Here is a 14,574-nt window from a genome sequence, read left to right as displayed (position 1 = left end):
AATCAGAAGCTCCTCGCCTCATAGGAATCGGGTTATGGTAGAGAACAGAACTGAGGTGGCGTTCTGCAAAGCAAATGCTGACTTGGTTATATTAAATCATTGGAAGAACATTGATATTTAGGGCTAGGGTTTCCCACAATAGGGGAGATGTCTCTCTGTCCTTGTGAGGAGCTCCTAGAGGCAATGCCCACCCTCGGGCAAGCCCTGTGTGTCACGAGGAGACGTGCCTTTCCCCGAGTGGTCTTGTGCGTGCAGTTTCACCCTAGGGGGAACCAGACCCAGTTAGCAGCCCGAGCTGTCAGGCATTGACATCAGATTGCTGAACTTTGTTCCCCATCTTTTGAAACTGTGCAGCAGCAAACTTAAATGACCTAACGATAGGATGCTAGTCTTGAGCCCTTAGCTAGGAAGGCTCGTATGGGTCTGGCAGCGGGCTGTGCTGAAACAAAAGTTCCATGCTTCTCGAAACGGTGCCCACGGCTTACCAGCCTTTGTCTTTTCACTGCCGGGCTTTCTCTTTCCCGTTTCCCCCTGACACCGTCTGGATTCCCTCCGGGCAATGGTCTGGAGGTGGGATCGGAGTACCCCCACCCCCACCCCTGCGGCCCCCACCCCGGGTCGAGTGAGCTAGTAGCCAGTGTGAAGGTAAGCCAAGAAATGTACCGTCAGGGCACAAACCACGCGGTGCCCGGTTTCCTCAAGAGGATTGCTGTGGTTTAGTTATAGCGTTTGCGGACCACAGACAATGCGGAGGACACAGTCTGTGCGTCCCAGGGCAGCAGGTGAGGCTTAAGCCCTGGGCCCGGAGGCTGGCTTCTCCCGCTTAGCACAGGTGGCTCATCCAGTAGGGAGCAGATTCTCAATAACCCCACCCCCTCATACAAAGTACCGTTTGCAGTCCATGGTATTAAGTTGCTAGGCAGTCATAAAATAATCTAACAGGAGATTAGCAGGAGCCTAAGGTTGCAGAATGTTTTCAAAGGGCCTTTTTCAGTCTTGGGTTTACATCTCCATTTTCATCCCATTTCAGTCATTTAGGCTTGACTCCGTGCCCAGCCAAAAAAGCAGCACATTAAGGTGGTTCTGCAAGGGGTCTGTCGATCGGTAGACCACATTCCCACCGAAGAATTAAAAGCCCAAACGGGCCCCCGATCACTGCCTTTGAGGCAGCTTGGAGTGACTGAAACCGGACAGCAAAACAGGAAGAATCCAACATCACTAGTTGGGGGAGGGAGAAGAGTCACCAAATGGTGTAAAGCCAAATGCATATGCTAATGTGTTCGCTCGCGAGGGTATGTGCCGAACGAAAAACTGCCGAGGCTGAACAGCCACGAACACCCCACGAAAGGAGAACCACGTTATACATGTAGGCTCCACACACTATCAGAACAAGTGTGGACACTGGTTGTAAATGGGATCCTCTGAGTTCCCGTCAGTGCTGTCGGTCTACAGAGCCGTGCACTTAAGAAGGCACCTCGAGGTGGGAATTAGGAGTCTGAGGACCTGGGGCATGGACTGCCTTGTTTCTCTCTGTGCCTTGTTTCTTCACCTGGGAGTTGGGAATCATCACACGTCCTGCAGATGGAGGGGACAGGATGATACGGGGCGACCTTCTAATGCGGTTCGCCCAGTGCCGGGCGCATCTGAATGGGACTGATTGGTCTTGCTGGGCAGAGGTGTTGGAGAACACTTGGCAGTCCCACATCTGAGTCCAGTGTGATGAATGTGCCCTCCACACTCTCCGCACACAGGCTGCCATCAATATTCTTCCTACAAGCCCTGAGCTGCTCTGTCCAATACAGTACCCAGCAGCCACATGTGGCTATTGAAATTCAAACTCAAGTTAATTACAATTGTAAATTCAGTTCTTCAGTTGCATTGGCAACACGGCAGGTGCTCAAGAGCCACGTGCACGGACTGGCTCCTGCACAGGACACGGGGCACTGCCATCGTCCCCAAAAGTCCGTCAGTCCGTCACCCCAGTATCCCCCACACGGGGCACAGTGCTGGGCTCCTAACCGTGTGAGCGCTGGGCCCCGCAGATCAAGGGAAAGGGTGACCTGACTTTAAAATCAATGCCCAGTCTGGCCGCTGCCTGTGCAGCACAAGCTCACTGCAGGAAGGCAGTTCTGTATCCTGGTGAATTCCCACATCTCTTCCAGATCCTTCATTTCCAAACCTGTGTCTCTGAGTCCTCTGGACTCAGGTAACAATGAATCAAGTGCTTTCAAACTCCAAGGCCACCCTGAGAGTGGCCCTCTTCCCCATGCCCATGGTCATTAATTTGGCCCAGACTCAAATTTCCATCACTCTTTTGTATGCCAGAATCTGAGACATCGGCAGCCTCACAGGTGGACAGAGCAGGGTTCTTGTCCACCCCTCTCCCGGGTATCTGGGTCCAGCGCAGAGTGGGAGGATGTAAGACAGGTCTGCTGGCACCTCTTTAACAGCTGGTTCCGGGGGTGGGGGTGGGGAATAGTAGCATTTGTTGATTTCCACGGCGTCAATATTGCTACTGTGGCCAGTTGCGACCAGCTGACAAAATCCTGACAATTTCACATTCTGCTCCTCTGAGCACCAGACCAAGTCCTCTGAAGGGCATGCGCCAGGATCGTCACTTTAAAGGGGGAATTCACAGGACTTACTTTATGTCCTCAACCTAAGCCAGGGAAGAGGAGTTACCATTGCACCTCATGGTAAAAAATGAAAACTCAGTCTACTTTACGTAGATTATTATATACTCACTGCATAATAACCTGACAGAGAGTTCCGTGGCCAAGTTAAAATATCAGTAGAGTTTTCCTTGGGAAATATTCTAGCGTTTATGAAGTCATCGATAGTGGAGAAGACCCAGAAGCTGGGTAAAATCAATTTCTCTGTCCACCTTCCACCCCCAAATGAAGCACGGGCAGCCTGCTTTGTAAAGAATTTCCCTGCAGCAGGAGAAAGCTGGGTGAGGACAGGCAGCTTATGTGCACCTCAGAGCCCACGACTTTGAATCCCAGTGGCAAGTTCTGCCTCTAAACCTGCCCCTCACAGTGAGGCCACGGGCTTGCCCTGGTGTACGATGTTAGGACAGAGCCAGGGAAGAGCCAGGACTCTTGAAACGTGGCCAGTGGCCAACTTCCATCTCTCGAAGTACCCTGAATGTGTGACCTTTTAGTAGGACTTCTTTTCTCACTAGTGAGCGGTTCACACAAGCTCGTTGAAGCCGTTCCTCTGGGCATGGGGATGCCTGTGTCTCCAACTCAACCGCATTCAGTAGTTTCCAAATTATTTTCCATGAGACTCATTAATCTCATCTGCTTACGGAGATTTCCAAAAGGTCTCGCAGAGCGTTCTCAGCTTAGGGAAGTTACTTAATCTCAGGCAGCTTCCATTTACATCTTCTACCACAGGCTTCTAGAAGCATAAGGACGGTGTCTGCAAAGCTAGGAGCTGACACCAACGCACGGCGGGCACTGAGGAGCGGACACGCCCTAATATGAGCATTTCAGAGGACGCGTTCCATAAGCGGGTAGCTGTGAAAAAAGTGTTCAGAATCACGCCTTTTAGTCCCTGTCAAATTGCTGGGGCAGTTCACTGAAATCGCTCGCTTTATGCAGTTACGGGCGGGATGCGGTCACTCTGCTTGGATGAATGCCAAGAATTATTCTGCTTATTTCAGAGCTCTCAGTATTATTCTGGTCTCTTCCCAGGGAGTTCAGGGTCACACAGACTGCCTCAGTAAGCCGTTAATGTAGTCGTTGAAGGCTGAACCAGGCAAACGGGCACTGAGTCTAAAATTCTCCACTACTTCTAACAGTCGTGATTACCCACAGCAGCTGTGGGCTGCTGGGCAGGGGCCCCGGGACCCACGGGCTGTGGGTCCCAAGTGCTCACAGCGTGCGCTCCCCAGCCACTGTGGTGGGCCCTCCACAGGGAGACGGTTATTTACTTCCAAGTCTGTACCCCACACGTTTAGTGTCTTCACGGGTTCAATGGCCAGTGACAGTCTAATGATACTCTGCTATTCAGAGAAGACCCGAAAACGACATGAGGGGCTGTATTTGTGCTGTCAAGCATGAGGGCAGGATCTGTGTTTCCCCGAAGTTAAGTAGGTTCTTTCGCTGGTCACAAGTGTCCCAACATCACCTGGGTGTCACCTGCAGGCCTGGGTGTTGGGGGGGGGGGGGGGGTGGCTGGAGAATGGGGTCACAGCAGAATCCAGGCCACGCTGGGCCCTCAGATGTGATGGATGGACAGAGACGAAATCTTGAAGCCCCCTGAAGCATCTGTACTGAGTCAGAGCGAATGTGGGACCCTCCCTGAAAATGAGAAAATCCTAAATAACAAACCAGCCCAAGGGGTCCGGCAGTTTGCAGGAAGGGCCGTGAACCCAGGGACTGCTCCCGGGGTCCTGTCCATCCTGTTCAACCTCACCGAGAAAGAGTACTTCTCTGTGACGTGAGGTCCGGGGGCACGCTCGTGTGCGCGCACACACACACACACACACACACACACGGGGGAGAGCAAAGAAAAGTAAGCCAAGGGAATCCCCCTGAGATCAGGGGCCCTTTGAGGGCAAGTGCTCACAGCAGCTTTGAAGACAAAGGAAGTAGAAATAAAGACCTGAGGGCGGGAACAAGTTAATGCAAACCCAGCGTGGAATCCTGTGTGGTTTGCTCAGCTCTGTTTTCTTTTAATCACTAAAGCAAGGCGGCCGGCCACACACCGGGTGAGAGTATGTGCAGATACTCATGTCTAGGGGAGAGAAAAAAAAAAATCAGGCTTTCGGGATCTATGTTTATTTGAAGACCTCAGAGTCACCTTTCGACGTGGCACGTTTTTCCTACAAAGGGCCAGATAGTAAATATTTTCGACTTTGATGATTCAGCTTTGCCACTGTATCATGAAAGCAGTCACAGACAAGATGTGTCCACACGAGCGTGGCTGTGTCCCCGTGAAACGATACGCAGAAACACGCAGTAGCCAGATTGGGGCCATTAGCAGAGTTTGCCGACTTGTGCCACGTGGTCTTGTAAATGTAGGGACCACATTTACTCAACTGGAAGCCAGGTCAGTAGATGGGTACGGGACAGTCCCAGGTGTGTGACTGCCAGACAGGTGTAGCGTTCACTCACATGTTCAGAAGGCCTATACATACGGGAGTCTCCCACGTGTTGAGTCCTGTGCCAGGCAAGGAGGGCATACAAGTCGAATGAAGTGTTCCCAGCTCACTGGCGGCCAGTTTGTTCAAGCCTACGCCTGTTTGTCGGCCCATACGACCTTCAGAATTCTGCTTGTGAGCCCCGCGTGTGTGTCTGTTATCCACACATATGTCATTTGTGTGTATCACACATACACGACAGCATTTCTTTAAGACCTGGGAAAGGTCTCACTCCCCTCCTCGTAGCAGGAATAAGAGGTCATTACAGCACACAGTTGTGCCCCGTGACTTGCTTCCACCTAGAGACTGATGCTAGATGGACAGAAGTGATACAGTCGTTTTATCTTATGTCCCTATATTGACAGATCACTCAGAACCAGGCACCCTTCAGAAGGACTTGTCAGGGGATGAGAAATCTCTCTGAATTTGCTTTCATTATCCATGCCCAAACAGAATAAATACTGCACCACAGTTACAGTGGGAGCATAAGGGGGCAGTTTAAGTCACAGAGCAGAAAGAACCAACGTGGAAATCTGTGCGCCACTGCGGCAGGCAGGGCATGAACGCGGGACTCGCCAAGGTCTCGGTGTGAGATTCTGTGAACTTCCCAGAGCCCCACTCCAAGAGGCGAGGGAAGAGCTGGGCCTTCCACCGGGTTGGAACGGCCACATTTGGAAGAGAGCAGGTGGGTGGCATCATGGTTCCACAAACGATGCTTGTGGGTCCCCTCTGGAATGAATGCCGTGGGCCACCTTCCCAGAGGTCTGGCACGATGCATCACAGAGAAGCGGGGAGCTGTGGGCACCAAGGAGAAAGCAGCACCCAGCGCAGAGATCAGGAGCAGAAAGGTCCTTATTCCCTGCCAGACGCCCCCCGTCCCTCTGCACTCCCTGCTTGAACGGGATGAAAATGTCAGCACTTCACTTTCTAATGCTCTCGATAAGTCCGTTTCGGTGCCTCTGCACACGTATCCTATCCCAAACATTGCAGCCAGCCGACTGAGGTCTGCCTCCTGCTCCCTTCGTTTTTCCATTTTCCGGGAAGGAGAGCAGGGTGGGACGACCAGGGCCCTGCAGGCAGCCAGTTCTGAGTCGGCAACTTTGCTCTGCCCCTCTCTCCCCTGGCTGTGCTTAGGCACGGCTGTTAACCTCTCCGAACCTCAGCCTCTCACTCTCTAAAAGAGGGCTAAGACTACCTGCTTGGGGGCTGCTTTTGCAGATTAAATGAAATACGGAGGACAAGGCTCTCAATCCAGGCTCGGTTAGCAGTCAGTAAAAGTTCCGTCCCCTCCTTGCTTTGTTACTACTGAGAAGCACCCTTCCAAGTGCCAACACGCGGAGAGGTTAGGTAAGCAAGGCACCTTCAGAGAGCTTCTCCTGCTTTATTATACAGGCTGGTTTATTTCTGAAGGTGAGGAGGGGTGGAGGGTTACCAGGGGCGACCTCAGCTCTGTACTCATTTTCGGAGAAGTGCACAGACCAAGCGGAATTGGGGTCACGGACAGGCGGGGTTTGGAGTCGGGAAACACGGGCTGGTCCTAGCTCATCCTGGCCTGGCCTCTCTCAGATACATGTTCCCCTGTAAGGGAAGGACAGTCAAGATGAGACGGGGGCCCTCACGGCTCCTTTCTGCTCTAAGAACAAATCCTCCTGGGAGGCCAAAGAACAACCTAATTTCAGCCACTGCCCGAAAATACATATAAAAGTTTACAGAGGGAGAGAATCAGGCAACACAACCCTCTCTGCAGACGTCCTTCAATAAATGCGTCCAGGGAGCCCAAAGTCGTAATTTGTCCCTGACACTTCATTCCTTCTTCACCTGCTACAGATGCTGGAATTGGCTTCTGTCCTTTTCAGCTGCAATCCTTTGAACAGATTTCAGGAAAAAAACCTTTGTTTTCTTTTTCTGTTGCATCTAATGGCTTTTATAAATGTGTGATCAAATATTCAAGTTGAAAGCCTCAAGTATACGTTCTGTTTTACGATTCTGCAATCGAAGGCACACATCATGTTCTAACCAGCAGTCCCTTCGCCTAATGCACGGGGCCATGGTGAGTCTTTTCTACGGCTTATATAACTTTGTAAACACTTTTTTTAAGTTCTTGAAAAATAATAAGGCTTTCCAGCCTTAATACGAGAAATGAAGCAAATAGATTTGTAAGAATATAAAACACATTCCAGATTCTTGCTTTGGGCTTCACGTAGGTATCACACGTACTTGAAAATGTAATTTAAATAATCTTCCTGTGCAGAATGCCAAAATAGATTTCAAATACCTCCCCGGCCTTTCAAGTTGGTAGGTGAATAAACGCCTCACCACCGAGCTACCCGGCAATCCAGACACCCCATTTGCAGATAAAATGAGCAATTCAAGGCATGACATGAACGTTTATGGAATTTATGGGTTTGTGTCCCAGAATTCAGGTGTTTTGTTTTTTTTTTTCCAAGAGATGAAATACAAGTTCTAGTTTTCAAATACTTTTTAAAATCCCGTATAATTTCTGCTGAGCTCTGCAAAAATGGCTCGAGCTCTGTTGCCCACTGGGTCTGTATGACAGTTCGGTGAAGTGAGTGTCTCTGGGCCGAGCCACTCTAAAGCCCAGCTGTTCTGAGCACCTCCAACAATGAGAGCGTTCTGCATTGTTTCATTTATCCTCAAAATAACACTGAAGGTAGAAATTATCTGCACCAGAAAACTAAAGCTTGGCTATGCTAGGAAACATCCCCAAGGTCAGAAGGCTGGTGAGGATTGGCAAAGGCAGACTTCCCATCTAGACCTGCCTGGCCCGGGCACCCACTCTCTCACCCTCTAAAAATAGGCAACCTCACATATCCGCCCAGAGTTAAGAAGCAGGCGTTTTTGGTGCGACTATAAATCTGCATTCTTCCTTCTACTTCGAAGGCACGAAGAGGCTCTTGTGCCCAGAGCTGGTGAGGTCTATGCAAACCTAGGTTCTGGAGAGAGTATGCTTCTAATGCAGCTTTTAAAGGGATCCCAGTACTGAAGTATGTTTTTAAGGATTCAAGCTCAGTTAAGAGGAATGTCCTCTGTGAAGTAATTTCAAAAGAACCAAAGCCATTGATCTTGAGGGACCTGAATGCCAAGCACAAAATCTATCCTTAAGCAACCTTCCCGGGGAAAACACTTCAAGACCTTCAAGTACCATGTCTCACGTTAGTGACGCACTAAAAGTGACCGCCATGTGCCCCGCTGGCTCCTCTACGTTCCTCAAATGTGAAGGACTTCCTCAAAAGTTCATGTGAACAAGTTGAGGAAAGCATGCAGTGCAACCAAAGTAAGCACGCATGTATTTTGAAGGCCGGATTTGAAAGGACGTTTCTGAGAATCGAGTTCCTAGATACCGAAACATAGAGTAAATGTTTCCTATCAGTATCTCATTGGTTACAGCACCAGACTATCTCCCCAGATAAAAGTCTCATAATGGGACATCAAGAATGTTATAAATGATGGCACCAGAATTTAAAGATTTTAATCTTCAACTGCAAGAGCTCTGAAGCCGTTGTTTAAAAAGTCAGTCCAAGGTCAGACTTTTGAAACAATGGCCAAACACTTCACAAAGCCTAAGTTCTGATTTCAATTGAGCCAAACTCCTCTAAAAAAATAAAACAAAGCAAAATAAAATAAAATAAAATACATCAAAAGAAATTGTCACTCAAAACTAAAGGCCTCTGTGGATATTTACCAGCAGAACCAAGAGCAAATGCACATTGTCTTCAGATTAAAACCCCTGTAAGTCAGACTTCGGGTACCCACGGTACTTGTGCCAGAGAAAAATGGCAAAGCCAGAGCCAGCTTTGCTTTTAATACAACATACCCAGACCCCTATCCTCATTCTAGTGGGGTAGCCAGTGCCACCACAATTCGTGTTCATTAATTTTCGATAAATTATAGCTTAAGCTTTATCTGTCTTCCGGGAAAACAAGTTAATCAGCTCGGCCTCAGCTCAGCCCTAAAAAGTTGTTTTCCTTATGAATAAGCTACTCCCGGTGCCCTTTGGGGCAAGTGACTTTTTTCTCACCACGGCTCTCATTTTGCAACTTAGGGACGTACGAAAGAAGACGCAAGCTTTGCCCTGGTGGTAACATTACCAGCCAGTCCACACACAAAATGATAATTACTATCTTCTCCAATTCCTGCCTATTATGATTTTATATTAGGGAAAAGTGATTTTAAAACTCTCAAGAGGGAAGTTCTGCTCTAATAATAGTGTTTATCTCGGTGTCTGTCTCTGTCCGAATCTGACAGTAATAATAACATACGTGCAATAATAATAATATATTCTGATTGCTTATCGTGCCCGGCTCTGTGTCAAGGGAAGCAAGCAGGGAGTTGAGGCAGAGCCGTAGGGAGACACAAAGACAACAGTAAGCACTGCTGCAGGTGAGGCAGAGGGCAAGGGACAGCAGCTGGCTCCCACGGACCCCCACGTGCCTGACGTGTTGCACGAGCAGCCATGCTCTTCCGCTGACCACCATTTTGCTTTGCTTTATAACAAAAACAAGCATGACGAGCTTCCCTAAGAGCCAGAGCCCCCCGGGAATTATGGAGTCACCACATTTGGGGAGCTGCCAGGCCAATAAAATTTAATGTGTCAACACCCTATAAAGAAAACAACGGCATTCATTATTAAGAAGGTGTTTGTTTCTCACTGAAACTTGTTCTCCAGGGTTGCTTCTGGGATAAAGGAATGACATTTCCCAGGGGCGAGGAGGGGGCTGGCTGAGGTACGGACTGGGCCACATATTTTAATACCGGGGTGTGGGAAGCAGAAGATGACTGACCTTTTCCACTTGCCGGAGAAATTTAAGATGGGATAACGTTAATACTTGGAGACAGATGTTCTCACCTGATCCAGCTGGGAACATCGCAAAGCAGACCGTCCTATTTTCCATTCCAGAAGCACAAGTGTCTGATGTCAGTTAACCCAGCCGGGTACTCACACAGATGCTTCATTCATTCACTCATTCACTCCTTCATTCACGCCTTCATTCACTCGTTTTCTCATTCATTATTCAAAAAATATCTCTTGAGCATCCACTACACTTCACACACCGATGTGAGCCATGAATGTCCATCAGGGAACAAACAGACAAAAATCCCTGCCCTCATGGTGCTGACATTATCATGGGGGGTACAGACTGCAAGCAAACTAAGAACTAAAACGTGTGGCATGTTCAACAGCGGTGAGTATTGCGGAAATGCCAAAAGCAGAGAAGAGAGATCTCATGCCCCTTTTGAGGAGTCATGAAAGAAACAGATATTTATGATGTATACCTCACCCTCCTCCATGGAGAGCGCTGGGCCAGGATTGGGAACTTGAACCTGTGGCCCCCAAGATGCTGTCAGTCACCGGGGACAGAGACACCTGATCACATCATCAAAATCCACTGAAAAATGGTCTGTGGCCTCACAGGGTGCTGGGAATCTGCCAGAAGACATGCTGTCTGTGAGGGAACAGAGCATCTGGGCCAGAACAAGGATGTATGTTTCAGTGAGCACAGAAACTGTCTCCAGAAATAGTGGGATTTCTCAAAGTTCTACAACTCTACTTGGTCACCATACAAGCAGCTCCTTCACAGTGGAAACACGTGTCCTTGAGACTTGAAGTGTCTTGAGGGCAAGGACTATGTTTTATTCACCCAGGCAACTGCTCCTCAGAAAAAAGCCATGCACCAAGCTGGTGCTCAGACAGCAGCTGATGAACTGTGCACATCACATGCGACCGTGCTGAAAGCCAGTCGGTTGTTCTGGCTAATCTAGAGCCAAGTCTTTTAAGGTCTCATAACTAGAACATGAAGAGGAGATCACCAGGACTACCGATGTGTCTAATAAGGTGACTCGGGGCTTGCATGTGGGGCTAGTTCTTTAAGGGTCAACATCTCAATTCCTGGCTCTGGGAGAACAGATTAATAGCAACTTTGAGAACTCTACCCTCCAGTAGAAAAAAATTAAGGTGAAGACAAACGGGAGGGAGAAAGAACTACTTCAATCTATGAATGGACTGTAAACCATCATTTCTAATTAATTGGTTTGCTCTCAGCACACTTTGCAACAAGCCAAAATTAGAGGTGGTGTTAGGGTTCCCAGGCTAGCCCTCAAACTTTGTTTCAGCTGTACTGAGGCTCAACTAAAGAGGGCTACAAAGTCTAACCATCGTGTTGGTAATAGGATATTCCTTCTCCGTTCTAACATGAAAGCCCAAAAATAGATCTCCCTTAGGGGAGTCAGCCAGGACAACTCTATTTTTTATACAGGGTTTGTTTGGAACATGCACATTCACATTCAGGAGGATCACATGAGACTATACGGAAAAGAAGTTTGATGTACTTCAATGTCAATAAGAGCTATTTTCTCCAAAACAGAAGTCCTAGATGAACAGAGGAAACCAGTAGTTAATGGGATCGGCCTTATTGCCTGACCTAATATCTACAGGCAAAAGGGCAGGAAAGGAAAGAAACCAGGGTTATATAATAAGCAATGACTGCTGGTTAGAATTCTGAAAACACAAATAATTCAGTAATTATACCAAAGCAATTCTAATGCAGTCTGCCCTATACCATATTCAAGATACTGAACAGAAAACTGAGTTTTTTTATTTACACGTCAGGTACGAGCCGCTATACTTCACTGGACCTGAGATCAAGCCAACCCTCATAGATCTACGGAGTCAAAGTGACCTTCCCAATTAATTTCCTGATGTGTTCTTCCATTCCTCGTTCCATGTAGCCACAAACGTTTATTGCCACCTCTCCTGCGACTGGCATGCAGGCTGTTGGCTGGGCAAACAAAGAAAAGTACGAGGCTCACCGAGACAATACTGAATGGTAGCTGTTGTGGCAGAGGAAAGGTAAGGGGGCTGCCCGAAGGCACCCGAGGCACAGTTGTAGGCTGCTCCTGCAGAATCTAAGAAGGCTTCAGACCAGCCAGCCCTTTTGGACACCCAGGGGGACACAGGGGTCCCGCTAAGATTTGGAGTCACTTATTTCGCATTCTTTAAAACACAACCTCACTTTCTAAAAGACACAAAATGCTTAGCCGGATGGGGATCCCAGGCCACTAGTGAGCACAGGACTGCCACTGGCTAGCAGCTAGCTCCCATCAGTTTCTGGGGAAAAGGGAACCGGTCATAACATCGCCAGGGAAAGCTGGTTCTGCCTCCTATTGATCAACGAATGACCTTGGGGGTTTGTGAGGGCAATCGACTTTGCATTGTTTAGCAAACTTTAAGCGGATGCCCCCCCCCCCAAATCCTGGCATTTAATAGCTTCAGTGCATAAAGCAGAGTTGAGTTTACATGGATATATATGGGAAGTTAAATTCACTTTCACTGCTGAACAGCTAATATAAGAAGTGGCTGCACTTCCGGAGCATAATCTGGCAAATTCCTAGTGAGAACTCAGCCTTGGGAACAAGCCAAAAACACTGCCAGAGGTGGTCTTAAAACACAGTGCGGGGTCACTGAAAACAGCTGCCTTTGACTACTTTTTGAAACTTAATTTCTCCCAACAATGGTTGTGGTTTCCATTTATGCCTCTAATTAATGTGACTCTTAAGTGAAAAAGCCCTTTAAGATGCTGACATAAGTGATGGCTGCGTTATCAAGAAGGGAGGGCTGGAGCACAAACCTGGGCTAGAATGAGGCAGAGAAAACACTTTTTGGCACCTAGTGAGAAAGCCAAAAGAACACGAGGGATCAAAATAAGCATAAATTAAACAAGTACATAAAATTATCATTGAGAGTAGAGATCATGCCATTTTCTTTTTACAGCAACCACCATCTCTAGCTAAGGGCCTAAAACACAGCTCTGAGTTCATTCAAAGGGACCATCCCATTACCCTACATAACGTATGTGTTTTGAAGACCACAAAGAAAGGATCGTGCCCTGGGTCTAGCGTCACCTAAGACACCATCTGCCTGCATGCTAGAAATTCCGAACCTGCTGAAAACCACCATGCCATTTAAAAGACCAGCAATTTAGCAACGGGATCACGGGCACCGTGTGGGACAGGCCCACAGCACACTTCATGCTGACACACTTGTGACATTAGATGAGAGGAGAACGCTTTTCTGAAGTCAAAAAACACCCACGGTCACCCGGGAGTGAAAGAAGAACATTTTCATTTGGGACATGAAGATCTTATGGAGGAAATCATGTCGGGGGACGTGGCCATAGGAGCAGCATGGCTAAAGCCAATCCAATAATCCAGTGCTAGTAATTACTACTGAATATCACAGGATTAATTTCTACTTGCCAACCATTTATGACGTTGTCGGACTCTGTTTCTGGTAACAGGCACAGTGAGAGACATTTCTTTTTTCCTTTCCTGACCTTTTAACCAATTAATTTGGGGGGTGGGGAGGGTCAGAGTTGTTAGTCCTGCCTCTCGGGCGTCATCTTCAAGGTCTTTCAGATACTAAGAGCGGCTCGGATGTGTGGCCAGGAAGAAAGCTTTCGGTGACCTTTCTATGACATTTCTCGGCACCCTTTCCTACCACCTAGGGCCTTGCTATCTTAGATCTCCCTGTGATGCATTCTCGAGAAAGCACATGCTGTCTGTCACTGCCACTCCTGCTCTTGGGCCCCTGCCTCCAAGGACATAGCTCAGGCTGATGCTGGTAGCCATCCTTCGTCCTTCATCATCCCCATGGCTTTGTTATAAAAACTTCCACACCAGTTCCGCCACATACCGTACCTTCTTTGTTGCTGTTCTTGTCCACTCTACTTTCCATTATGTCTTTTGTGACTGATCCGCAAGAGGAATAAGCAGAGACATGCAAACCCCAAATTCATCACCAATTTTCTCCTTTTTATGTAAGCATACAAAAGTATATTTTTATACCCAGGATTTTTAACTTTTAATGTTTATTTTTGAGAGAGAGAGGGAGGGAGAATGAGGAGGGAACGGGCAAACAGAGACAGAGACACAGAATCCGAAGCAGGCTCCAGGCTCCGAGCTGTCAGCGCAGAGCCCGATGTGGGGCTCGAACCCACGGACACGTGACATCACGACCTGAGCTGAAGTCGGACACTTAGCTGACTAAGCCACCCAGGTGCCCCATACACAAGAATTTTTGAAAACGACAACTAAATATTGGAGCAGATTACTGCAGAAGAAGCCTAAGGTAGCTGGAGAAACTGGTGAATTGCCCACAGAATTAAACGTGAGAATTCTAGGCCACTCCAGAAAGGAGGCCCCAATGTTGTGTCTGAATGAGGTGTCCCGACTAGAGTTCCACACTGTCTTCTATAAACAACAGTCATTTCACTTCCTTTAAAGTAGAGCAAGGCATCCACAAAGCAGAAGTGGAAATGGCTCTCCACCTGGTCTCCGCCAAAACCACCTTGTAAAACGCGCTTGTCCACATCCCTCTGCTCTAGCAAATCTTGAGCAACTCCTCCTCC

General features: G+C 48.1%; 2 protein-coding genes across 7 annotated transcripts in view; one reads left to right on the top strand and one right to left on the bottom strand.

Annotated features, from left to right (window-relative positions):
• DOCK1 (dedicator of cytokinesis 1) overlaps positions 1 to 14,574 on the bottom strand; it is a 522,147-nt gene that overhangs the window by 267,393 nt on the left and 240,180 nt on the right. The window lies entirely within an intron of this gene.
• INSYN2A (inhibitory synaptic factor 2A) overlaps positions 1 to 14,574 on the top strand; it is a 56,955-nt gene that overhangs the window by 21,345 nt on the left and 21,036 nt on the right. The window lies entirely within an intron of this gene.

This window comes from Panthera pardus, unplaced genomic scaffold (assembly GCF_024362965.1).
Source record: "Panthera pardus isolate Hobbes unplaced genomic scaffold, ASM2436296v1 HiC_scaffold_22, whole genome shotgun sequence".
Taxonomy (NCBI): domain Eukaryota; kingdom Metazoa; phylum Chordata; class Mammalia; order Carnivora; family Felidae; genus Panthera; species Panthera pardus.
Note: the sequence above shows the minus strand (reverse complement) of the source record. Positions and strands in the feature narration are given on the sequence as shown.